This window comes from Corvus cornix, chromosome 12, assembly GCF_000738735.6.
Source record: "Corvus cornix cornix isolate S_Up_H32 chromosome 12, ASM73873v5, whole genome shotgun sequence".
Lineage (NCBI taxonomy): Eukaryota > Metazoa > Chordata > Aves > Passeriformes > Corvidae > Corvus > Corvus cornix.
The window spans coordinates 10,344,887-10,372,417 of record NC_046342.1 but is presented as its reverse complement, the minus strand read 5'-3'; the positions used below and the strand labels follow the sequence as shown (position 1 = coordinate 10,372,417).

At 40.8% G+C, this 27,531-nt stretch overlaps 1 protein-coding gene across 1 annotated transcript in view; it reads right to left on the bottom strand.

Annotated features, from left to right (window-relative positions):
• The window catches only part of CHST13 (carbohydrate sulfotransferase 13), a 71,953-nt gene extending 57,129 nt beyond the window's left edge, over positions 1-14,824 (bottom strand). Inside the window, exon 1 of the mRNA XM_019280494.3 lies at positions 14,703-14,824. The gene's annotated coding sequence lies outside the window, so the exon portion shown is untranslated. The remainder of the gene's footprint in view (positions 1-14,702) is intronic.
• Between the last annotated feature and the right edge of the window lie 12,707 nt (positions 14,825-27,531).

The following is a 27,531-nucleotide window of genomic DNA, read 5'->3' as shown; positions in this document are numbered from 1 at the left end:
GACCCCATAGACAGTGAATGGTTTAAAAATAAACAAAAAGAAAAGCCCTAAAACTGCTGCATATTTTACATTCTCAAGCTTTGTTGAATCCATACAAATGTTAGGAACCAGTCAGACAACAGATGCATCAGGAAATTAGCTCATCTCTTCCAAGAACTCACATTAAAATGAAGAAAGAGATGAAGATCAGGAGACCTGATGCCCTTCAGGAACTACTGCTGGAAGCTTTGCCTCTAGGTGATAAAGGGGGAGATGGTTAATCCAAAGCAGACCGAGGAAGATAACATTTCTGTACTTGTACAATTCTGTACAACATTAGTCCAGACAGGAGTCTATTAACAGTGTCTGATGGAAGCAATTGTATTATTTATTAAACTGACAAGATCAATTGGCTACTTTGTACCCATATAAAGAGAACTATTGTACTTTCATGTCCTTTTAAACACAGAGAATAAAGCACTCCCCAGGGTGCTTTCATGGGCTGCCTTCGATTAAGAGTTCTGAGAACATCTGATATTGTCAGAGATGGCTCGCCAGATCCCCAACTGGATTCACACTCCTCACAAAGAAGGAAGATGGTAGCAATTATAATTATCAGTGCACTGAGAAGGAAGGGCCTTACCTGACTTAGAGGAGTGCTTTTAGTCAGTCTTCCCAAAGATTAGGCTCTCAAAGCTGAGGGAGACTGACCTGCTTTGATAACACCAGCAGCAATGTCAGGACTAGTGCCATGGCACAGGTAACTGCACATGGGATGTTCATTCTCTTCTTCACCAGAAAAATGGGAGGAGTGAAGGAAGATGATGGTTTCTAGGGCATGACTAATTTTTAATAGGACCTAATTATGGCAAGCAAAAGTGTTGTGTAAATTACCAGCAGGTTATGAGTTGTGCAATATATTTATCTATTAACCCCATGCAGCACTGCAGGCTTGGGAAAGAGTGGCTGGAAAGCTGCCTGGTGGCAAAGGACCTGGGAGCGCTGGTCGAGGGTGGCTGAACATGAGCCAGGAGTGCCCAGGTGGCCAAGAAGGCCCATGGCACCCTGGCTGTATCAGTAATAGTTTGGCCAGCAGGACCAGGGCCTGACTGTCCCCCCGTACTGGGCACTGATGATGCCACAGCTCAAATCTGGGTTCAGTTTTGGGCCTCTCACTACACAAAAGACACTGAGGTGCTGGAGTGTGTCCAGAGAAGGGCAACAGAGCTGGGGAAGGGGCTGGAGCACAAATCTGATGAAAGCAGCTGAGGGAATCGGGGTTGTTTAGCTTGGAGAAAAGGAGATTCAAGTGGGACCTTATGGCTCTTTACAGCTCCCTGAGAGAAGGTTGTAGACAGGTGGGGGTCAAGTTCTTTCTCTGGGGAAGAGCCCAAGTCCATTGTTATTTAGGACATGGCACTAACCATGTGTGTTAACACACACCTTTACCTGCAGAGTATTTTGAGGAGTACATCCAGAGGATGCAACTCTATAAACTACAAAATAAGCACTTTCAGTCCATTCAGAGTGGATAAATGTGCTCAATAAATTAATAGCAAAGCTGTCTCAGAGCAGCTGTTTCTGGGCAGTTGTGGAATTTTCCAAACATCTGAATGCACCTTTTACTATGTGCTCCTAAACAGGGATGTGCAGTGACCGCACCAAAGCTGGAACCAGCTCAGGGAAAGAAAAAATTCTTTGTGGGTATCAATGCAGTGTTGTTCTGAGTTTAATTGAATCACAATTATGTGCTTATCAACCTAGAACCAAAGGCTCCTGCAAGCTGCCAAGTACTGCTGTGACTCCTGTATGTGATGAAGCTCAGTCTGAGTTTCTCACAGCTTGTCCAGAGACTGGAATTGAGAATTGTGTCTGTGCTCACAATTACAGCAGAATAAACTCATAGCAACTGTGCTAGAGGACTTCTGTGGGTTTGATCTAAGTTTACCTAAATGTAAATGAGCAAGTTTTGCCTTATATTCAAGCCCAGCTTTTATATTGGATTTTGTCTCATCCTTGCTGTGAACATAGAAAATACATCTATTTTAAGCTGCAATCTGTACAGTCAGTGTTCTCAGTTAATTACTGCCCCAAACAGTTTTAGAAACAGTGGCAAATAAAGCTACATGATATTTCCCTTAGTTCAATTCCCTACTCTTCTATTTCTCCCGGTTCCTTATCTCTGCCACCTGGATTTGCCAACCTTTTCAGCAGTGCCAAGAGACCTCATGGCCAAACAGCTTCAGTTTTGAGAGTATTAAAAAGATATTAAAAATTCTCACTTTCTACTATTTCACTTAAGCAGTTTTAATCTGCAATCTGTTGCTTCTATATCTCCTCTGAACCTTACAAACCTTAAGATCGGTGTTCAGCCTCGGTCCTGTTACCGTCACCAACAGGAACCAGCAAAGCCCGTGCCCCACCTCCCGGCTGCTGGACAGCACTGCGGGGATCCAGCTGCCAGAGCCTCTGGAAAAATCGGGACCTCAGCTACGGAGTCTCCGCTGCTGGGACTTTACAAAATACTGACCTTTCTTGGGTGGGGGAGTAAAAAGTGGGTAAAGAGAATATATATTTATGCATATAAATATTTTTAAAATATATATTTATTTATATAAAATTTTAGCATACAAATAGATATTAAATATCATGTATATAAAATATATATCTGTATATAAAATATATATATATATGCATACACACACACACACACATATATATATATCTATATCTCCACACAACAGCATCCTCTGCAAAGATCTCTATTGCAGGAAAATGTTTGTTGTTCCAAAATTTAACAAATCTGCAGCACTATTTATTTATTTCTACATTTTATTTATAAGCAGGTTTTCAAGGCACCTCAGTGTGACGCTGTCATCAGACAGTGTCACAAGTGGAGAGGAAGCTCAAATTCTCCTGATGTGGGGTACCTGATCCTCTCAGCATGAGGCGACATTGGGAAAGAGCTCTGTAGAGGAAGTGACAGATAGTGGAAGGAGATGGCAAGGAATTACCCATAGAAATTAAAGAAAGGAAGGGCATGGTTAATATTTGTGGCAGGGAAAGATGACAAGGAACACAAGTGATGTAATACACAAGCAAATATTCAGACTTGCCCATCACACAACACCAGTCAGTGCCCATCTTCCCAGGTCTACAACTTTCCTAGATTTTAGGACCTTCAGTATAGGCAGGCTCTGTAGTAAATTAATTACAAATGTTTTCTTGTTCACATTTAAAACACCTACCAAGAGATGATTCATTAATTTTCTTACAAATTGCAATGAGAAAATGAATTCTTTATTAATTTGTGTGTAAATTTGACAAAGACAGCTGACCGTGCCTGCAGGAATAGCTAAATGTGCTCACAGACAATCTTGATGCCTCTAACCATCCTGTGATCCCAGCCAGCACTCACAGAAAAAGAAACATATTTCAAGGAAACAATTGTGTGAGCACACAGCATAATTTATCCTGCTATGGGTCATTAGAGTCCCAGCACAGTGACTAACGTGTCATTCCCTTTGAGTTACACTGAGTGAGTAACAGCTGTGGAAAGTTTCTATTCTAGGATAGAATAGTCCATCTGGATCACAGGAACCTTCTTCTTATCACAAGTATTTCTCAGGAGTTTCCTCTTTTCTGTACTCTCTCAGAATGGACAATTTCAGGAAATCTGTAGGACTTGCTTTTAACATTAAAAAAACCAAACCCACAACACACAAAAACCACCCAAAACATGCACAAACACTATTTTTTTTTCAAGAACTGTAAAATTAAAGCTTTCAAAGTCCTTTCCAGTGCGACTTCATTCCAAGAGACGCATCCAAGGAAAGGAGCAGTTTAAGGTGAGTTTCTCTGTTTCATCGTAATTCATGAGTTTTCTTCAGCAGTAACACTCTTTCCTTGTCCAGTTGTAGTCAGAGGGCATCAGGGGCTTTCTCAGATGCTACACAAGAGCAAGCAGAGAACACTGCTGGGGAAAACACCTACAGTTACAGCAGCGAGTGTCTGGTGTCTGCCTCTCACTTGTTTTGGCACTTGTGTCTTTATGGGACCAGTGCTTCCTGGTTTAGTAAACATCCCCGAAATAATCTTCTAACCCTAATTAAAAGATTAAATTTAAGCATTTATTGTATAATGAGGTGACATTGTGAGTACAGCAACATCCGGCTTAATGGCCAGGAATATAGCTTTAGAGTACACATTTATAGAATCATACCTAAATTACTCGTTATAAAAGAGACCAAGCAGAATCTAAGAGGTCTTTGCATCTTGGGCATTCTCAAAAATCCAGATCTATGCTGGCTTTTTATGTCTGCTCGTTGCAAAGTCTTCAATCAAGTACTTTGGTATCAGCAGAAAAATGCTTTCCCTTCTTCAGAAATCTCACAAACACTGACTGTGCCATAAACTACCTCGAGGAAGTTTACACGGGAAAGATGAGAAGTGGACAAGCAGAGGACCTAACCCTGGCTAAAGCCAAATCAGCTGAAGGAAAGTGAAGAGAATTCAACCTCCCAAAACGAAACCACTGCAGTTACAGCACATTTTGCTTCTGAATTCATGGACCAAAGAAAACATATTTACTCTAATAATATGGACAGGGATATCACCTTTAAATCCTGATTTCTAGGTTTTTATTAAATCTGTGTGTTTTCCAAATAGAATTTTCTGTCTGCCAAAAGGGCTTTAAAAAAAAAAAGAAATCTGTTTTGGCTCTTTCTTCACTTCTAACTTCTTGTTCTTTGCTTGATGTATTCTGAAGGTGTCTCTAACAGGGGATTAATTTTCAGTGTCAGTAACCTAAAAAAAGCATATAAGACAAGCCACTAGCAGAAAGAAAAGCCTGCTTTATACTTGTTTCCTAAACCAACAGCCTGCGACATGCCAGGACCAGAAAGCATTGATTATAAACAAAAAGGTCCCATCTCAGATTCCTGTAGTGAACCTGGCTTTCTGTATCCTCTGATAGCGTGACACTTCCTACCAACAGCTCCTTTGTATAGGGAGAGCAGCACAAGCAAACTAAACAAAACCACAGAAAAGCCTTGGAGGCAGCGACAGCATAATCCCACTTATTCATAGCTCAGCTGAAGTGCTGCCTATAAAACCCTCTGCAGTGATTTATTCTGCTCTCATTTCAATATTGCCAAGAACCCTGCCTTCCTGCCACAAATCTGCCTCCCTTTGCTCACAGAATAACCCAAACAAATACAGAAACGTTTACGCTAATAAATTCTGCGTTGGATTTAGGTGCATGTATTAAACTTGATGTATATTTCCAAGCCTCCCTCCTGCAAACACACAGAGACCGTTCTACCAGTAGATGTCACTCGGAGCAGGGAAATGTCTGTTGAAGCCCTGGAGAATCCCGATTATTCCCACCTGTGTGTCAAAAGGCGCCCAGCTCCCACCAGAGGTTTGGGAAGGAGCCCGAGGAGGAGGTTGCCAAAGCCCACATGATTCATGAGCACTTCTGCCTTCTACCCTAGTGGGTGCAGGGCTGGGGGAGACACGGTGACACCCCTGCACTCTGTACAGCCATCACAATGGTTTCATGCAAACCTGTTCCTCAGGCTGCAGCTCCAAACAGACCGTGATGAAGGAAGAGCACGGGGAGATTCCAAACTTAGGAGTTTCCAAATCCCTGTCACCTGCAGCCCTTGGCCCCGGTGATTATTCAAATTGTCTGTCACAATCATTCCTTTGGATAAGGAGAAGGTAATCCCCGTGCTGACTTTACCCTTTGCTGCTGTGAGCTGAGTCCAGGAACACGATGGTGGTGGTTTCTGACAAAGCACTGATGAGGCTGTGCAGTGGCAATATGGAATTTCAGGATGCTTAAAAATCAACATTCCTACAAGAAAGATGGTTATAAAAAAACCCCTAAATGCCTTTGAAACCCACCCCCACCTGCACCCAGAAACACAGGAATCCAGCCCACACACCTTCACCTCTATGGTGCACGTACCAAAAACCAGTTCATGGCAGCAGAAATCTCACCGGAAAAAATATTTTCTCCATCAGTGAGTAAAATTCGAATATGAAGTTTAGGTGAGACATAGATGGTACACAAGAAAGATCATCCAGCTGTACTAAATAGTCTAATGATTATGTTGTGTTATGCCTTTTTACATCAGAACAAGGAAAAAAAATGTTTCAGACTAAAAATGCAAAAGTAAATCTCCAGGCTTTCAAGCCACCTACCTACCAGGAGAGATGCATATTTCGTCTTGAGTACTGCTTTCACCCACAGCATCCTTCTGAAAAAGTATTCTGAATCTTTTATTTTCCTAGATCTTGGTTATTTGTATCTGACACTATAAAAGTACACGTAAGGTTTTCTTCCTGTAATTCTTGGGAAAGAAACCAGAGGCTGTGACAAGTAAGTGAAACCTCAAAGATATAATTGATCAAAAGGTATTTGTTTCCATGAAAATGTCTCTTTAATATCTTCATCAAAATTAAAGCTTCAATTAACAGCTTCAAATATGGATTCTTTTTTTAAAATGGAAGACCTATGAAAAATACAGAAACAAGCAGAGAACTTTCACAAAAAATCCCACTAACTTGGTTTTGTGTATTTAGTGAGTGGAATGTAGAAGCAGCAGAGTACCAGGGAAAGAGCTGGAAGGAGAATGGGGGAGAAATAAGCAACTGCTACTGCGTCTAGTCTTTCTTTGTAATGAAATTCTTTTCAGAAACCCAACCTGCATCACATAAAGAAACCCCCTATTCAAAAGCCAGTTTGTTTGCACAGTCTAATTTGATGGAAGCATTTTGTGTGCATTCTTGTTATGAAAGGTTTACTTTTTTTTTCAATGGCAGCAATCTCTGCTTTGGTAGCAACTCTTCACTAAAGCAGGATGGGAAATCTTCCAGGTTTTGGCCAGAATAATAGCAGTTCTTGCAGAACTTGTGCCCTGGCTCTGGATTTCACAAAAGGTTCCTTTCTTCCTTCCTTTCACTCCCTACAATGCACCTCCAGAGATCTGCCACAAAGGATTGTTCTGAAGTATATTTAGCACATGGTGGCAGGCTTAGCTGCTGGGATCAGTTCTTCTTCACTCTGAACTGATTCTTATGTTTCTGAATGCAGCAGCTCATTCAGAATTCAATTCCTCGTTTTTCACAGCAGTGCAAGTTCAACTAAATTTTTTACAGGTTCAAAAATCAATCAGACAAACCCAAGACAGAAAAATCCATGAGATGTCCCAGTTAAAGCTCAAGTAGCAGCAATACTACAGTGCACTGGATGCTGTGAAGATGTACTGGAGGGCTGCCATGGGATGTTTTCCTGTTCTTTTAATTTCCTTTGTATTGGGCTCGATATTGGGCTCTGTGGATCTCTGGTCTGGCTCATTATGGCTGTTCATACGTTACACTCTCATCAAGAAACCTTCCAGGTGGGAATTGATGGCAGTGACCCCAGGAACAGCAGCTTTTTCTCCCTTTTGGTGTTTAAAGATGGGTTTTCAAAATGGATGAATGTAGTAAGGATGTAAAAAGAGTAGTATTTTATGAACGTAGTAAAACTGGACATGATTAAGTTTCGAACCTCATTTACCTACATATGAATATGCTTGAAGAGTTCTAAATCAAGGTTCCCCACTAGAAACCATGCCCCATTCCTGCTTTATTTTTCCTCCAAATTATGCTGGTTTTTTCTTTCTTCAGCAGCTCTTTCAATGCAGAAGTCAAAGGAGTGTGATTTATTCTGGTTTCTCCACACTAAATAGACCAGTGCTATTGTGTATGGACAGCAAGCACTTCAGAGAAGTAAAAACAATTCTTTTTTTCTAAATAGAAGTAACCCAACAAAACATTTGAATATGTATAAGAATTAGAAGGATTTTTTTCCAGCTTGGATTTGGATCTAAATTATGAGCCCTGCTTCTCTGCCTTTTACACAAAATTAACTTTGCACATTTATTTATTTATTTATTTAGGCACTTTTTCCAATTCACAGGACACTGTGAAATGGCCAAAATTAAGGGATTCAAAAAGCTAGGCTTGGATCTTGTGAAAATTCAGGTTATCCCAAATTTCTTCAAGGGATACATTTGATCCAGTCCTGCTCTCTGATGGAACAGTGAAGTGTATTTTGCAGATGATGGAAACAGACAAAAAAAAAAAAAAGCTGAAGAAAAGGCAAGATCCATGAGGTTAAGGGTTTTGTACACATTCCCATTTTCTAGCAGTTACCAATATCCCAGAAACACCTGTACACACCTGTGAGAAACTTAAAGCATTAACTGCACAGCAAGATCTAAAGATCATTTTTAAAAGCTTCCAAGATACCTTCAAAAGCAGTGAGGAAACAGCACTGGAGTGTTATCAAGAAGGCTCTCAGACAGCAAATTCTCCTAAATATCCTAGAGATTTATTGAACAGCTTGCACTGGAAGATAAAGGAATCAAAACCATCTATGAAACAATCTTAAAGCTGATTTAGTAATTGCCTGTGAATACAACTCAACCCAGGCTAGATGAGGCTCAGGAGACCTGAGACCCATCAGCTCCCCAAAATAGGTCATGAATGGAGCTTTAAGTGACGCAGACACTGCGTGTGGATTCCTTTCTGGGGAATAATTTTTTGCCACGTTGCCACAGGAAGAATCCATCACCTGGTAAGTTTGTTCCATTTGTGAGGCACTGAGCAACTTCAGCAGGCAACAACCAAATTAACCTTAGAAAAGCAGAGCCCATCTCAGTTGAGATGAGGCAGAATTTTACCGTGGGGACTTAAACACATGCACAGCCAGCTGAGCCTGCTGACAAACACCAGTGCAGGGCATCCTGAGCCAACAAAAGCCTATCTAAGGCACCACAGGCTGGGCTCTGGCTCTCTGGAAATGCTAAACTTGAGCTGAACTCTTGCCATTTCCAGCAGAAGGTATGGACATTTTAACACTTAGAGTCCTGCACCTCCCTGACTGCTGCATTCTGGTCCAAAGCCAGAAGTATATAAATGGATTATTCTCCCTCCTTACTCAGTGGTCTTGTCCCAGCAATGCTCCAGTCTCCCCATTTGCTACCACAGATTTTTCTGAGCTCTTCTGTTTCTTTTGATCTGCTCCTCTCTGGGTTTCTATTGCCAAGTATTTTCTCTTCATCTCTATGTTCAAAGCACAGAGCTGAAAATGCAGAAATTAATCACTTTGAGGCTTCTCTGTGTGGATGAGCACAGCCTGTGAGGACCAGCAGTCTGTGGTTCATTTCAGCACCACGGGCAGACTAATCTGCTGAGCTGTGACCAGAGAAACTGGGAGGTTGCCTTCCACAAACTGCCTGGAGCACCTGCCAGAGGCACAGAGTGTTCCCTGGTGCCGGTGGTGCGGCTCCAGCTGCAGCACAATCTCAAACATGCGACCAAGGGGCAGGAAGAAAGAATGTGTTCTATGTAAATTCAGCCAGCACGTTCTCAGATCGCACTGCTTTAAGTGGCTGGCAAAGCTGACGGAATCTAATTGATGTGGAGCCTCGCTCCCAGCCTCCCGACAGACATTTTTAGAACTGTGCTTGCTGACTAGGGGCAAAAAAATGTCAGGATACCGAAGTCACCTGCCATTTGCATGGGCTGAACACTTTCTGGGGAGCTCATGAAGCAAGAGGCTTGAAGATCAGAGGACAAATGGGCATCTACATGGCACAGTCTAACACAGTACCCCAAAGTACTAAATCTGCAGCAATTTTAAGGAGAAAACAGAACTTTTCTCAATTCTGTGAATGCCTTCTAATGCATTTTTATCAAATATCAGATGTATTTTTAAAAAGTAGATTTTAACACCTTTGAAGTCAGGATCCACACCTTCTTATCTACCCAGCTGCACTGCTGTGAATCTGCCAACACAGGCAGGCCAGGGAGGCGAGGGACACACATCATCCATACAGAACAGGCAGGACCTTGTTTTGGGAGTATTCCCTAATTCCTCCAAATCTGTGACGTAGCATTACTTCTCTAAAAATCCTCAATATACTTGAGATTGGATCAAGATTAAACAAACCAACATGTCAGAACATATTTTGGAGGTAGGAGAGGAAGGGAAATGAGCATTGTTTAAGGAGTTGCCTTCCGTCCCCTTTCCAGATAAAGCTGGAACGCTGACTAACCCAGCCCACGTAGTTGTGTCTAAACCACGACATGCACACTCCCTTCACACATTTCTCAGGAAAACAAAAAACAAACAGAAACCCCAACCTTCCAAAACAGGAAGGGAAACTTGGGGTTTTACTGAGTAGTAAACACCAGACCATTACTATGATTTCAACTGAACTATTCATAAGAACCAGGTAAGTCAGTTTTAAATGCAAAAGAACCAACCAAGAAGACCTCAGCAAAGGTCAAATATTTGCTGGTACACCCTGTATGTAACACAGCTCTGACCATGGAAAATTGACTCTAATCAGTTATATTGGTTAAACTACACGTGGGTGGAATTTAGGTGGGATGTAAGCAACTACAGTGCAGAAATCAGATTAAGCCTGGGAGAAACTGCAGTGTGTGATTATCATGTAATAATTACTCAACATTTTGACAGAGCCCAAGACTGGGCTCAGCCCAGCCCTTGACAATGAGAAGGCAGCATAAACATCAGGGTATGAAACTCTATCACTTCTATTAATCCATCAGCATTTCCTCTGTGGGAAGTCCATGAGCTTCTGATGAAAGCCCAGGGCTGCAAATTCGGGAGAACCCCTGGGGTTCAGAGACAAGGTCCAGACCCCTGGAGAAGGCAACGCCAAGTCAGCTGCAGTACAAATCTGTGTGGGTAACCTTTTGGAATTGGGTCACCACCAACTGTCCATGTGTGTGGAGTTCTTAGAGAAACCCATCTGGTCCTGGCATCTATCTGATCTGCTCTTCATGCTGTTACCACAGCAACTGGCACTTAAATGAAAAATCTCTGAGCAAGCTGGATCTATAGACAGCCCTACCAAATCACAAGGCAGCAAAAGTGGATGCTTGAGGCGGGTCTGGGGGGTGTTTAGCTGTGTATTTACCAAAAGGGGTTTCAGCCTTGTTTTCCATTTGTGCTTTATCATTTGACAGAATAAGTATCAGCATACCAGTTTTTCTTTATCAACAAGTCCTCTGTAGGTCAGTCACAGCAATGATATCTTTCTATTTGGCCTGCTTTGCAGTCTAAATAGATCTTAAATATTTTGGTTTCTTAATTGTTTCCATATCACACACACAAATTGAATATATTTTTTGCTATAAACACAACTGCCGAGAGAAGTAATAGTAGCCATGTACTTTTTAGAAATAAAAGATGCTTTACAAAAGTATAAAATCTAACTAGATCTTCCCAATGCCATTTAGATTTGTCATGTTGAATTTGACCCAAATTTCTTTAAAACTTTAGGGACACGGATCTAAGATTCAAGGATAATTTCACTTTTGGCAATACCGATTTTAATACTCCTTTTATTTTGAGGGAGGGAAAGTCTGTGTTTGTAGTAGAGGATATTACATGGGTTGAAATAACCAATCTTAATATTCTCCCAGCTGACTAACTCTGAAATATGCATTATTTCTGTCTCTGGCATAACAGAAACATAAGAGCTAAACTTAAGCTCTCAGTCTTCGTAGCAGGACAGATGAGGGAGGGTTTTGGCCCAGCCCACGAGCCAGATTTAGGCTCGGAAAGCAAAGCCCACACAGGTGACGTACGACACATAACATGAAGGGAAGTGGGAGCTGGTGGCTGAGGACAGGGGAGGTGACACTGGGGCTGGCACTGGCTTACACAATCTGCACCTTTAGCCTTTCAAATCAATGCTGAGCATTGCCAGTGGAAGGTGAACAGAAGAAAGTAACACAAATGAAATTCTTATTCTTTGAATGCATCTTTGAAATTCTTTTTCTTATTACTCGAAGTCTACAAGTGAGTGGGACTATTTTACTTGTTAAACGTTCTGGTTTAAAGGTATTACATCTTTCAAAGACCAAGAGGGAGGAGAATAAAGAGACAATGAAAGAAACTGAAGGACACCACTGAGAAAAGTGAGAAGCATCTAAGATCCCTGAGCCTGAAATGGAGAAGCACATTTCCATAAAGCTTCACTAGTACACACCTTGCTCCGTAATTTCTTTCAATTAAAAGAACAGAAAAAAACTTCCTTGCACAAAACTCCTCCCAAATATTATTTTGCCACTGCAACATTTTTCTACAAAATCCCAAATTACTTGCATATTAATAACTCGTGAGCCAAATTTCCGTCAACTGGCTATTTAAAATTGTCAACAAAATTCATGTTATGTAGATTTCTAGTTGGGGGAAAGTCAGAGAGACTTTTGTCTTTATGTTTCCAGCTGTAGATGTTGGACTGACAACCTTCCTCTCACCCAGCCCTTTTCTGCTCTGTCGTTGGCTACCAAATTTGAAAAGAGGAAGAAAGTGGAGTAGCCACCGTGATTTACTCAGGAGCAGAACAGCGACCCACAAAAATTTCTGGCACAAACCTTCCTGTGAACACATTTGCATGTTTATTAGTTAAACTTTGCCGTCTGCGAACACTCTTGTGAAAAAACAACAAATCATTAGTACAAGAAATGGTAGAAAACACATTTTTAAAGGCCAAAAAAATCTACAGTAAACTGAAAATCTTTATTGCTGAAATGTTTGAGAATTGGCCTGTCCTTCAGAAAGTCCAAAGAGTCCCAAGGTACAAATTCCATCAAAAGACAAGTCTGAGTCTTGTCTTTTGAATTTGGACTAAGTTTTGAAAATCCCAGTTTGCAAATCTAGTGCAGATTTTCTCTGTCAAATGGAAATATTCCAAGTAGGAGAAACAACCCAGCAGGAAGATATGATGTACAGACTATGCAAATAAGCCCAGATTCTGAGATAAAGTTGAGATGTTTCATTATTCTGGATGAAACAGCCCTATAAATACAATTAAACTTTTTGCTGTCCTCGGTCAGGTAAAACTTGACATAACTAGGGAAGAAACTAAGTAATTAAGGAAGAAAACTCCAAACCTTGATTTGACCCTTTACTTTCAGTGATTAATTTAATAATACTTATACAATAATATTGAAAATATGATTTGGAAAAGCAATATTCCATGTCATGCCATGACTGCCTGGCTTCCTCAGCAGTAAATCACTACCCACCACGTTCAGTCTGTGAGGGCAGAGGACGATTATTCATATTCAATACCCTGTTAACAAGTGTTTGTTCTCGTCCTTCTCCAGTGACTTCATGGAGCTTTAATTGACAGTCCAGATGTCACAGCTCCTGTCTCCAGCCCAAGCAATTGTTTGAAAAGCTTCTGAGCTATTTGACTGCTGGTGTTGACAGGAAGCTGGACATTTCTGCTGTGATGAGGGCTTTGTTTTAAGGTGTCTCAGTCCATCTTATCTCCTGTCTCTTCCTATCTTACAAGCCTAAAAATACTGCTAATGCTGTGCACACAAGGCTTCCCATTCCAAAATCACATTTGCATTTCGCCCAAAGACCCTCAGGAATTTCTGATATTGTCCCAGATTAGAGAGAGACCAAATCCATCACATGACAATCAATTTTAATAGAGGCAGAATCACAGCCTCAACTTCTCCCTGTGTGTTCCCACTAAGATGATAGTGCCTTCTGTTCTCCCAAGGCCAGCTATTAATACAAATTATATGCAGGAAAAAGTAAAAGAATCCCACCAGCAATGTGCTGGACATTTGTATTCCAGACAAGATCCTGTTAAAGATCCTGTTAACAATCCTGGTGGATGCCACAGTCTTACTTCACATATTGATCTGGTGGAGCAAGTACAAGGCACGTAGACTTCTGGTTTGTATTAATTTGTACTATAACTCTTGGCACAGCGTCAGCTGGCAATGGTCTTCCCCATGTTTTAAATCAATTACCTGAAGTAGTAATTGTTTGTTATCAGTAAGGGGGATTTAATAAACAAATATACTTGATAAATCAATGAGCAGAGAAATCCAGACATCCACATATAAATTAGTTTACATTAACTTACTAAAATGAGGCTGCTGGAATGATAATGTTTCAATACACCAAAATAACATTACCAGTTCTTATAAGTTGGCATGTTAAATACATCTCTGTCCATTCTTTGACCTTTAGAGCTTTGCTCCTAGTGATACTATTCCGTATCCTAAGGAGGGGCTAGGCTGAAAAGCCCAGATTATTGTCTTTTTTTCGTATTGTCTTAATAGAGTCAGCGAAATAAAATGATGAATGACATTGTTATATCAACTGAACAGATTATATAATGTACCTCTGTTCCCACAAAATTGAAATTTAGTGTTTTAACAATGGACTTTACTCTTCCACTCACCTGTAAATGAGCACTACTGGAGCAGCACTGAGCCCAGTTCTGCCCTTCTCACCAGCTAAATCTGTTTCCTCTTCTGTGAAATCACTGCTGCTTTACATCATTATGAATTAGGTCAGAAACAAACCCAGTGACTGCTCATTCCAGCTAGTGAAACATATGAAGAATGGCTGCAATGACAGATCTGTAATAATGCTTCTCATCTGCAGTCAATTAAATTTAGACCACGCAGAACTATAAGAAGTACACAGTGGAAAATTTTGGCAGGGTGACTGGCAAGCTGTAGCACATCTAACAAACCTGAAGGCTTTTAAATTCATCTTCCCTCTGAACTTTAATCAAAGGCTATAAAAAAAAATCCAGCTGAATACAATAAAAATTTAAACAGCGAAGATCATTAAAGCAGACACTTCTTGTTACCTCATGGTGACTTGCAGAAAAATCTTGTCAACGTCAGATGCTCATCCTTGGTGTTATAATCATAATTCACCTTGCTGGAACAAACAGCACGGGAATGCCTGCATCTGCTCAGCTTGTGTACCTAAGGCAGATATGAGAGGAGGCCAAACATGTTTTCGTAAGTTATAAAAGAGAACAATTACTTCTACCGGAGGGGTGGGAGCTTTTGGAATGTGCTTTTGGGCATAGGAGTGTCTTTTGAGAACTACTGAATTTATCTTCAAATGAAAACTATAAATTAAGTGTAATTACTTCTGACAGCTTGCATGAGAAAAATAAAGCATTTATCCTGTCATTGAGGTTCCATGTCTCAGTGCACTCTCAGGACTGTGGAATCATCCCTGTGGCAAATCCACACTGCCCTTAGCACAGACCTCCTTTGTTTTTTCTCCACCACAATTGTGGGGGTTTTTTAGAGCACGTGATCTTCCCTCAGAAATTTGTGGCTAAATTATTTGTCTGTCCTTTGGCTGTTTTGATTTTTGACAACTTCTCCAGCAAACCTCATCCCTCAGCTGCAATTTCCCCCCTCACTCTCTACCCAGCAGTAGTCATACCCACGTCGTTCTCCCCTCCTCACAAACCCCAGACCTTTATGTCTCTGCCCTGCCTCTGTCTATGTATCTTTTATTTCATTTATCCTCACGCTCTGCCCCAGAATTTCTCAGAGTTCATCTGTTCCCCTCCTTGTGCTTGCCAGTCCAACCTTAGCTCTGGTTTTGCCTTTATTAAGCGCATCCCCCACCCCCTTGCCTTTTATTCAAGCAGCCCTACAAGACAGATCCTTTCTGTAAAGGCCACGAATGATTCCTCTGCAAGATCTGCCTCACTAATTATATACTTAACATACATTTATCTGTTCCTACAGCAGGTTCCAGAGAGCAGGGGCTTTTCTTCTGTGCCTTGTCATTTAAAACACTGCCACTATCAGCCACTTCACAATGACATCGGCAGCACCACTTCGCTGCAATTAGGAGGGAAACTTGCCAGGAGAGGATGGGGTTTAAACTCTTCTTGACAAAGAAAACAACACTGAAACAATTGGCTGATTCCCTTTTTACGGAGCCAAAGGGGTATCTGGAAACCCCAGGTCAAACGTGGATTGTCTGTAGACGTGTAATGGATGCTTGGCAAACAACCAGGGACAAGGAAATGTGCTTGTGTAGGCTGTGAAATTGTGCTCCCCGTGAAACAAAGTGCACGGCCTGAATTTAGAGGCAGGTTGTTTGTAGAGAGGTGGTGCCTTTTTTTTTTTTTTTTCTTGAAAATGTTCTCGAATATTAAATCTGAAATGTAGCGACATATATTACCATATTTTGCTCCAGAAAATAAAACCACTAAAGATTATACTAAAAGCTGACAACGCAAAATCTTTACTAACCCACATTCCTGCAGTGTTGTTACTGTGAGATCACTCTGTCAGCACAAAATCTAAGGTAATGTGTTTATAATCCAGCAAATACATTTTTCAGGAGCAGGATTTCACAACACAGACATTCTCTAAGGCAGAGTGGACTCACTCTTACCCAGCCATGAGCATGAACCAGCTCAGCCCAGCAAAAACTCAGCAGGAAAGAACCAAGGAGGAGAGAGGGTTGTTCAGAGTTGGAGTTGTTCAAATTAAAGGAATTCCTTTGGTGTCCTTGGTCAGTGGAATAACTCTGAAATAAATTGAAAGTAGAGCCCAAAATCTGAGTCTAGAAGAGGCCAGAAACACTTTTTTTCCAGAGCAATATTTCTGTCTTGGAAGGGAGACCAGCTACCCTGCAGATCAAAACAGGGTAAGAATTAGAGAAAATCAGATACATTTAAGATTTTTAGATTGGACTTAATGGATGACAGAAACAGCAAAAAAACTTTTGCTGATGTAATTTATGCTGATATTTTGCATTGTTTCTGACAGAATTTCAGAGGTTTTAATCAGCATTTGCCCCTCAGGATTTCTACAAACAGGTTCCATGCAGTATTTCTGGTGGAGTAGGATTGCACAAGGGCCTCTGGAAATTTCCAGCAGGCATCAGCAAATGCATCCTAAGTTTGCATTTGAGAAACTAAATAGAAAAATGCTGTTTTTCAGATCACCAGCAGATTCAGTTGATAAGAAAGTAATTTACTCTGTGTGCTGCTTTAGGTCTAGAGAGTTCAATACAGCCTATTAAGGAGCTCTGGTTACCATCTCTCCTTTGTGTAAACCTCCTTCCATTTATTGCACTGAGTTCCCAAGTATTTCCTATAAGGAGGAGAACAGGTGGATAAGAGACTCCAGTGGGGCTAACGACACAGAAGAAAACTCAATACTGTTATCTGAGCTCTTTGTCAGTGTTTTGAGAGGAGATATCTTATTAAGAGATCAAAACCTACATCTTTAGGACAGGGTAATCTGACCCGAATTAAGACAGCCAAATTCAAACTTTTAAATCAAGAAGTTTACCTATATTAAAGTTCAGAGTGGGTTCTGCATAGGGTTTGTATAAGTTTTTCTGCAGTAGACAAGCTGATTAAATAGTTTATGCAGTGCATGGAAATGGCAATTGTAATTGTTCCAGGAAAGTATCAAATCAATCAATTTTTATACAGGTATCTTTCAGATGAACAAACTTAGAATCTATTCAGTTTCCCTTACCTTCAGGAACACCATTGGTAGAGGTGAACTTTCACCTGATGTGTTCATTAGCTCCTCAGCACAAGCTGAAGCCATCTTGCTTTACATGAAGATTGGTTGTGTGCTTAATTTAAAAAAAAATCCCCTTTTAATCTTTTAAAGTGTCATTCTGGTGTTTTAAAGAAAGTTTCACCATCTCATTGATCACTTTCAGATCAATTTTATGAGCAAGCACAGGAGGACAGTTGCCATTATCTCCGCATGGATTGAAACTCATCAAAACTGCAGAACATTTTGTAAAATAAGTATCAATGATAATACTGGGGATTGAAATCATAAATTGACCAGCATTGAACCTAATTCAGCAAAAAAAGATGAAATACCTGAACAATCCTTAAAGCTGGAAGCCACACTCCGAGGAGACTCCTGGCAGTTTAATTCACATAAATTGTGTCTAGCTGGATGGGAAAGATGCAGTAGTGTACAAAGAATTAGCACTGCCAGTATTGGTGAGGAAATAATGAAAATGTGATTGGCATAAATCATTCAGAAATCTTATTACACAATCCTGATCCATATATTAGATTGCCTGGCATTCCAGAGCTGAGAAGTACTAAGGTCAGACTTACTCTGGAGTACTGTATTTCTTTACACATTTTATTGTAAATAGAAAGTGGAATTCTGATCCCATGGGAAATTCCAACATTTTGACATTTATTTTCAGTGCAAATAACAAACATACAGGGTTTGAATCACTGAAAGTCTTATATGCAATAGTATAGGAATATCAAAATAATGTAAATATCATAGAAGTTGAAATTAAATGAATAAAATGCCAATACAAAATATTTCAACATTGCCTGAAAGAAATAAGGTAAAATTATTCATTTTGATATTTTCCCATCAAATTTAATCTAAATCAATGTATTCACTTAACATGATTCATTTCTGATGAAATTGCATTGTCTGAGTAGAAAATTGTTTGGATTTTTTTCAGCTCAGTCTCATTATTAAAGATTGATCAGATTGTAAAAGTGTTGGGGAAAAAAACATTAGGAATTCAGCTTTTGCAAACTTATTATACTGAGGTAATTTTGATTAAAATTTCACAATCCCCAAGAAGGAAAAGCAAATAGTCACAGTAATTGTCAATCATATTCAACGAACTTACAGGTGGCTCTAAAGTGACTTCACAAGAGATAAGTAACTGAATTGCTAACATGAATATGACCATTTGAACACAAGTTCTGTCTTTTCCTCTGCAGGTCCCGTGTTTTCCACCCTCAGCAGCAGCCCCTGCTTTGGTCACTTCTTTTCTAGTGTAATCCTGCCTGTGAGGATTTGGAGCTGCTCTGTTGCACCAACATGACAGCGTTCAATTTACTGTCCTGGCAAGGAGATAAATTTGTGTGTCTGACTTCCTTTTTACCAGATCAGATTTAGCTCCTGCACCTTGTTTCTCTGGCTTCATGTATCACCTTGCTCCCCCTTCTCTTCTAATTGTGATTCCTTCATTCACACCTCTCTGTAATCATCCCTCACCTCCTTCTTCAGCTTTTCTGCTTTCTTACAAAATACTCTACAGAATTTGGGTTGTCACAGCCTAGAAAAGTTCTTCCCTCTCACCAGGAATAATCTTCTAACTCATTGACCTGTCTCTCATCCTGCATTAAGCTTAAACACTTCAATACTCTTTGGGGAAAGAAACTCCACTTTTATATAAATGGTAAGACCTCGGCAGTATTCAGAAAACAAAGAATAAATGAGCAGAAACTTTTATTCCGCAGGGAAGGCAGTTTAATTCTATGCTGAGCTAATTTAGGGAATTCATGAAGATAAGGGATGCCTTCTGTTCAGATGTTGCTATGTTTTATCTACAGCCTGTGCAGTTTCTGTACTGACAAAGAACATCCACTCCCCAGGTGCAAATGGAGATCAGACCTCAAGTGTTTCAGGGTCCTTAGCTGATTGTTACAATGGTTCTATCACTAATCCTGCAAAACAAGAGTAAAATTAGTCTGAAACAACAGATTATCCTGGAATTGCTAATAAAGCAATAAGGAGGACAAATAAAAGAACTTAGTGTTAACATTCTGGCTATTACCCAAATTTTGATGCGGTTGTGCATGGAAGAATCTGGCTTGGAAGCACAGTTGGACCTATTCATACATACTGAACCTTTCCTCATCTCATGCACCACTAAACTTCTTGCAGATGCTTAAGTGACTTCAGCAAAGTGCTGCAGAGAGCAAAACCATCAGTGAGAAATGGCTTTGGTTTCCAGTCAGAAGCAGCACATTTGGCCCACAGATGCAGTGGCTCTGTGAATGATCCAGCACAGTTTCCAAGCTGGAATTGGTAAGTTTACCCTCCTGCAGGCTCGTATGAAAGTATTTCTTACTACACAGTCAGCATTTCTCTGGTCAAGTGCGTCTGTTTCAAAACTTCTCTCTCAAGGAAGTTTTTCCTCTCCTTGAGTCCATGTAATTACTCCAGGGTGGCCCAGCCTTGTTCCACCCTAAATTCCTGATGGTATTTCTATACCATAATTGTGAACATTTATCACCAGCAGTTCTCTAGGCAGTCTTGTGACTTGGACAGCTGAATGTAACTGGTGTTTAGCATTTGCTTTGTACAATTCCCAAGTGCTAAACAACCTTTCATTACCTGCATCTGGCAGCTGCCCAGAACACTTCAGCTTTTCAAGCCCATGTGAGTATGGGAACATTATTAAAATAGTATTCTCAGATTCCTGGATTTTCATTTACTTCTGCTGCAACAAAAGTATTTCTCTATTTTTTCAGACAGCAAAAAGCCCCAGAAAGCTGGTGGTGCAATTTTCCCCCCTTTATGCATGGCTGCTGATCATCTGGTGAACTGGACATGGGCAGCAAAACCTTCCAGAGACTCCTTTAGGTCAGTTCTAGAGGATGAGGTTGCCTAACAACTTAAAGCTTTCTGTTTTGCATGTAATGTAAATGTATTTTTGTGGTTGTTTTTGAGTGAAATAGCTGAGTGTCATCTCAGGAAAAGAGATTCTCGTGCTTTACTCTTTAGGGAAGGCCACAGTCTGTGCATTTCCAGAGATACAAGATAAGTCACAAATGGAGGGATTCAGTGATCTATTATTATCTTAGGTATTTTTCCCACATAAATCACCACCCAGTCTATTGGGTGCTGTATCAGGAATGGGCTCAGCAGACAAACTGCAAGCCCTGGCACACTCAGTGCTTAAAAACCAAAACACAACAACACACAGGAAAACACAGAAGAACAACAAAGGGCTGAGGAAATACCTGACACTCTTCTTGGCTTGATGTGTTTTTCTGGCTTCACACTGCTGTCTTCTCATGCTGTGTGTGAAGTGTTGTCATGTATTTTTGCCATTAATAGCAATATATAACAGCAATGCCAGGATCAGCACACCAGAGAGAGGACAGAAAATCTAAAAGACCATTGTCTCACATAAAAAAAGCAAGTCTAATAAATTGGCCATGACTTATTTATCCTTAATTACAGATGGCTTTTAATCACCAAAACATAAGTATTTTTCTCCTAGTAAAAGCAGCACACACAATTCAACTCATTCATTTATGTACTTACAGGATTTAAAATTTTAAAGTAGGGATTTTCACTCTTTTTAACTCTAATGACTCCAATGATACTTCCATGTCCATTTAACAAGGAATGCTGATGAAGCCAGTGCCTGGGAACAGTGAAAGGCCAGAATCCCCAACTGTTTGGGATGAGAAAAACACAGATTCAAGCACCCAGGCTGAATGAGAAAAGCAAAAATGTGAATTTGCACTCTACATCTCCCAGATTAAATCTTGGCCACTGAGACAGTTTCTTGCTCAGGATGAAATAACAAAAAATTCATCCTGGTGTTTTGGATCTTTTCTAACATTAATTTCAACATAGCTGGTGTGCTCCTAGGAAACACTGAAATTTTGACAAGTCCACATCTCTTACTGACTGCTAATCTAGTGCAAAATGTTCATCTTGCTCTAGTGAAAATCTCCTTAGATCTACCTCAGTGTTTTAATTTTATGATCTGCCACGACTATAACTTTGGGGCAGTCACTTCATATCCTGCATACCCACAGTGTTGCACAATGCTGTGATTTTCCCTCTACATAAACTTTTCCAGGAAATGCAGTGTCTGTAAGTGTGACTGTAACTCATATCTTCACCTTCACATCTCAGATTGGAACTGCAATAAAGCTCAGGAGTGCTCAGGACAAGAAAGCTGCCTGGAGAGATCATCTCTGTTCGCTCCGTGTTCTTGGACTGAGCATCGTAAAAAGCTTTTCCGCATGCAGCAATCCCGCAGGTAGCACAGCACAACGTGGCTCCCAGTGCCTCTAACATCCCAACAGGGACACACCCATTCATCCAGAGCCACGGATAAGTCAGCAGAAACATAACCTTCCCCACATTCGGCTTGTCATGAAGTTGTAGTAAACTTCTGTGAACTTCAGCTGTGCACGTACCCAGGCCTGTGAGAGTCTGATCTCCCCTGAATCATAACAAACTGCTGCCTTTCAGTAGCTACACTGTGCTGCAAAACTGCTGCATTATTCATTCAAAGCCATGGTGCAACTTCCTTTTATTGATTCGGGATTTAAAGCCAGCTCCAGCAAAGGGAAGGGTCAGATAACAAATACTTAGGGCTCCACAGAGCCCCCACAAAGCTGTGTTAGATAACACAAGGAGTCATTCCCTGTACGTGCCCCTTAATCTCTGCCTGGGGCCACCACTACTCTCCCAGCAGCTCTGGCAGCTAAATAGGGATTATTGCACCTCTGGCTGCATGAGTGTTGTGTATGTGTGTATAAGAAGGAATGAGGATTGTTTTTTTCCTATTGCTACATAGGTAGATCTCTCACCATTTTCTGGGAGAAAACGTTTAAATCAGTGGTGTGTCTGAAGATTAAATCCACAGGCAGAGGCTTGTGCAGCCCATTTTGAAATAAACCACTGCTAAAGAGCAATGACAAGCAATCATACAGATCTGCACTTGCAATCCACTTCTACATGCTCACTTTAGTGAAAACAGATGATTTAATTCTCTTACAAACAGCATTGCAGCTCCTAGAGGATCTGGTTTGCATTTTGAAATTTCTCACATCCTGTCAGTACAATCCTTAAGCAGCTTTCAGATGCAGAGCTGATCTCCACTGCCCTCTGATCCACCTGCACACACCCTCTGAGACTTCAGGTGTTGCCAAATTCTTACTGAGGGCAGAGTACAAACTGCAGTGAGAACTGCCCTTTTGTCTAGCCAGATCTTCCCTTAGTGCCCAGTGCACCCTAAGCTGTCCTGGTCAGATTTAACAAGCCCTGACTGTGCGGATGAGTTTTTATTAATAAATCTAACAGATACAGTAGTTACTGAGAGGTGAACACACATCTCACTAATGGCACATCATAACAGAGCCACGTGCTAATAACATTTTGTTAATTTACCAAAGAAGTTTGAGAAATGAAACAACCTCTAAAATGCTATTCTAAACCAGCTTTCACTTACCTTATTCCTAAGGCAAAGATATCAGTTTTCACCTTGGATTTATTCTATTTGAGAAGCTGCATTATTTTTTCTTCCTTAGCTTTCCCTAGAGTCACATTAGATTTTAATGTCTTAACCACAGAAGAACAGCAGCTTAGTAAAATTCATGAAGGACACACAGGCCACCAGAACCCCATGTGACTCACCCTCTCCTGCCCATATTTCATTGAAATCATCACAGAATCACAGAGTGGTTTTGGATAGAAGGGAATTAAAGACCATTGAGTTCCAGCCCACCGTGGGCAGAGACATCTTCCACTAAATCAAAGCCCTGTCCAGCATGGCCTTGAACACATCCAGTGAAGGGACATCCACAGCTTCTCTGGGAAATGTGTTCCAGAGCCTCATGACCCTCACGAGGAAGAATTTGTGCATAACATTTAGCTCATACTACTCTCTTTCAGTTTAAAGCCTTTATCCCTTAGCCACAGATCCCATATGCAGCAAGTATTTGGGATAGCCTCCCAAACAGGCTTCAATACAGTGTTTGGCCTGAGACAACACACTTGCGTTTTGTTAGGTTTTGGGGTTTTGGGGTTTTTTTCAGATTTATTTTTGAATACAAATGGGAAGACTAACATTATAAATCTAGCCAAGAATGGAGTCAGGCTTCCTGATTCCTCATGTCTGTCTTAAAAGCCATTCTATTAATTCTGGTGTGAGCTATGTGAGTATTCTGCAATAAAGTAAAAAATGGAAGTAACAGAAAAGTAGAAGAGAGAGAAATCCACACCCCACATTACTGTGAAATGCAGTGATAAAGGTTTTTTTCTGCAAGTTCCTGGTTCCAATCTCTGCTTCGAATCAATGGAAAAAGGATTGGACTCTGATTCCACCACCCACAGATCTGTACCAGAACCATGAGAACAGAACTATCAGAACCAGAGAGAGCCGATCAACCAGCCCTGGTTTGCTTTGACAACTTAGCTCCTGGGCAGGAGGTGGAGGCTTCTTTACCTCTGATGGTTAATTAAAAGAAGTTTCTGTACTTGTGGGATGACTTTTATTCCTTGGGAATGAAAGATGCAGCCAGACGTGTCAGATAATCCATAACACATTAGCTTCTTTTCCACCTGCTCCACAACACTCCTGAACAGGCCTCACCAAAGGACCAGAACAACAGATCAGTGAAATAAAAATTGCTGTGTGAAAAACAGCCTCGTTCTCAGTGCTCCAGCTCTTGATCTGTAAATCTGATACAGTAAAAAAAGGGAAGACCCCACACACGAGTGCAGGGACAAGCACCAGAGCAGGTCACCTCACCATCCCCAGCCTTCCCATCTGCTTAAACTGTTTGCACCTGGCTGTGCAGGGCACCCTCACCAGAAACAAACTCAGTGGAGGACTAATCCGAGTTAATCCTGGGCATTATGGATGAGTGACACCTATTAACTCTTGTGCTGAGGCTTTAACTGAAATTTTGCAACTCACTGAGCACAGCAGCAGAAGCAATGCTCTGCTGGCCAGGAGCAGAGAGGAATGCAGCAGCTTTGCTGTTGGAAAGGGACATGAAAATGTATTATGAAAGAAAGAGGCATCAGAAACAGTGGCCCATATTGTGAGTTTTGTAACAATTTGCTCTACATTTGGTATCTTAAGTGTGCTCCTTTTTGTATTTTTCCTGTTTGAGATACATAGGAGGTAATAGAATTTTTGCTCTGGGTCACTTGGTGATTCCCTGGGAACACATTAGAATAGCCTTTGGTAATCAGCTCCACTGCAAAGCCAATGAAAGTACCCAAGAGTCACTATTATATTACACAGGAAACAATTCAGCAAGATTAGAATTATTTTATTAGACAGTAAAACAGAGTCTATTTGGAGATGCTACCTATTTTAAAATTCAGTGATTATCTGAATTGGTATTCTCTTTGTTACTTAGAAGAGACAATATTGGAAGGGGCTGAAGAGAAATAAGTATTGCTTTTTCTGTTTTTTGGGGGGTTTTTTTTGGTTTTTTTTTTTAGCAAAATTCAAGCTTTCTCTTCTTCTTTCTTATGACTTCATTGTGGGAGAAATTATAAATATAGTCTGGAGAGAAAATGGAAATAAAACTAATAAGTTTGCTTGATTATTTGCAGCAGATAAGACCACTGGATGTCTGTGACTACAGCTCATGTAAATTCAGCTCTCTGATTAGCAGCATCCTCACAGGTTCTTTTTGTTTTCTTAATCTAAGGTGCCTTCACATAACCCCAAACAAACTCTCTACAATACAAACACACTCTGAACATATTGTGATGCTTCTAAATCCCACAGACACCTATGCAAATAAACAATTACACTCAATCCTCTCTGCATGCTCCAGGAGACAACACACATACTCCTTCCCTGAAAATACAACCCATTTGTTATATGAGCTCTCTAAGTGCTGGATTTAAACTTGAAGCATATTCAGAACACAACTAAAACCCCATTAAAATGGAAATGAAATTTCTGACTCCTATTCTTCTATCAAAATTTTTTCTCAGTTTCCCTCATCTTCAGTGAGGTTACAATTCAGCATTTGTAGCTTCCCTTTCAGTCTAGGAGAATAAGCAGCATTAGCAAGGTGAAAGCTTATATTAATGCATAAAAGGCTGGGTATTTCTAATAGTATTAGGAAGGGAAACATCAGGTTACAACAGCACAGCTTCCTTTATAATCATGTCACACCTTTTACAGAGTAACAACTTCTACAATGTGAGGTTCGTAAAAAAGGGATGCGAAAGCACTCGGTTAATTTGAGACTCTCAACACATCATTTGCCATAAACAGGTTCAGGGAACCAGGGCTTGCAGAAAAAGCAAACAGCAGCAGAGAACCAACAACTCTTGCCTGTTCAAGCACTCATTCACCCTCTTTGTCTTTATCCTCACGTGGCCCAGGTAGGATAAAGCCACTGTTATGTGTCTGATCTGGACTTTACAGGCTGCCATCAAACAGCAAGGACAGTGCAATCCTTTCTCCAGTTTCACCACATGCTGCTTGTGTGGCTTCAAACTTCCCACTCCTTTCTCCTTAGCAACATTTTCCATCCTCTTTCCCACAGTACATGTGTAAATACAAACAACAACAGAAGCAGGGGCATTTCAAGGCTTACCATAGCTCAAGTAAGATCATTTTCAGGAGACTTGTGTCTACTTTAACTGGAGCAAATGCATTGAATGAACTTCAGAGTCTCTTTCTGTTTTGTTTTCTGTGGCTTCTCTAGTGTTTATTCCTGCAGAAGGAAGAAAGCCAATATTGACATTGCAACCAGAAGCCACTGAAATATGTAAGGCACCAATATAGATATATCTTGTTATCTATATTCACATATACACACCCCCTCACCATCATCTCATCTGATTTCAGCTAGAAAACTGTATTTGTAATTTTTCCTCTGCCAAGAAAGTAAGAAAGATGGGACAGGACTCAGCAAACAAGCGCCGAAGTTGGGACAAGCAGCATTTTGAGCAAAGGAAAGGGCAGAAGTAGAGCCAGAACCTTGCTGTGCAGGGTCTGTGTCCCTCAGAGGTGAATTGTTCCACTGGGGTGTTTGGACAGCAGGTTCATGGCTGGCTGGAGCAAGGACACAGACAGAGCTATCCCATCTTTTCTGGGTGCAGAGGGAGTATTTTAATCTTAGCCATGGAAAAGAAAAAATAAATAAGAGGGGAAAATAATAATAAAGGAAAAGGCTTACCTAACTAGGTGCTAATGAGCTTCCATTCCACTATTCCTCTGCTGAGGAACAGGCCTTGTTGTTTCCAAGAGTGTTTCCACAGTTTCACTGAATGCTAAAAGTTTTCCCCCAGTGATACAATGAAATGGGTGGCAGCATATACTTTATACATTTTTAAACATAGAAAGCATTGGAAACTTTCAAATATTGTTAGAAGTGTTGCAGATGATGAAAGACCAGCTCTAGTTGGAGGCGTCCAGCTCCAGCCTTGTTGGAAGATGTGCTTCTACCTGCAGGTGCTAAGAGGTTACCTTGTTGGCTGGGACCTTTCCCAGACATTTCATTTCTTTGACAAATCTGTGACTCACCCAAAACTCCAGAGCTTTACCCAGCTGCTCCTGTGTCAGGCTCCTTTCTAGAATACAGGGTTTCAGTGTTTTGTGATTCCCACTAAATCCACAAACCTGCTGTCAGCCCCAGCCCCCTGCTCTGCTGCATTCCTCACCTGCATTTTGTGGACTGGGTTACTGACAAACTCGGAAATGGATAAAACCATTCAAATGCCCAAGCAAGCTGCAACGAGAACAGCACAGCAGCTTCTCCTTTGTCAGGCACCAGCTTCCTTTCAGCGTGCAGGGCCAGAGCACAGGCACAGAGGAGAAAATCATGAAATAGCTGTCAAAGGCAGCCAACATCAATTACAATACACTGCGGGTTAAATTGCACATGACGCTTTCTCAAAGCAAATCACCTTGTCCTGTAAAGAGGTTTTATGCCATTTTTAAATTCTAATGATTTGCTGAGAACTCAATATCAAGAGAAAAAAGAAAAAAAATCAATTATTTTCCACAGATGGCCACTGGACTCAGATGCAGCTGTGGCACAGATGGGGCAATCACAATGACATGGCTTTTTCCCTCCTGTTAGTAGAGATTATACTGCATTAGATGGCATTGAGAGGGTGGAGAAAACT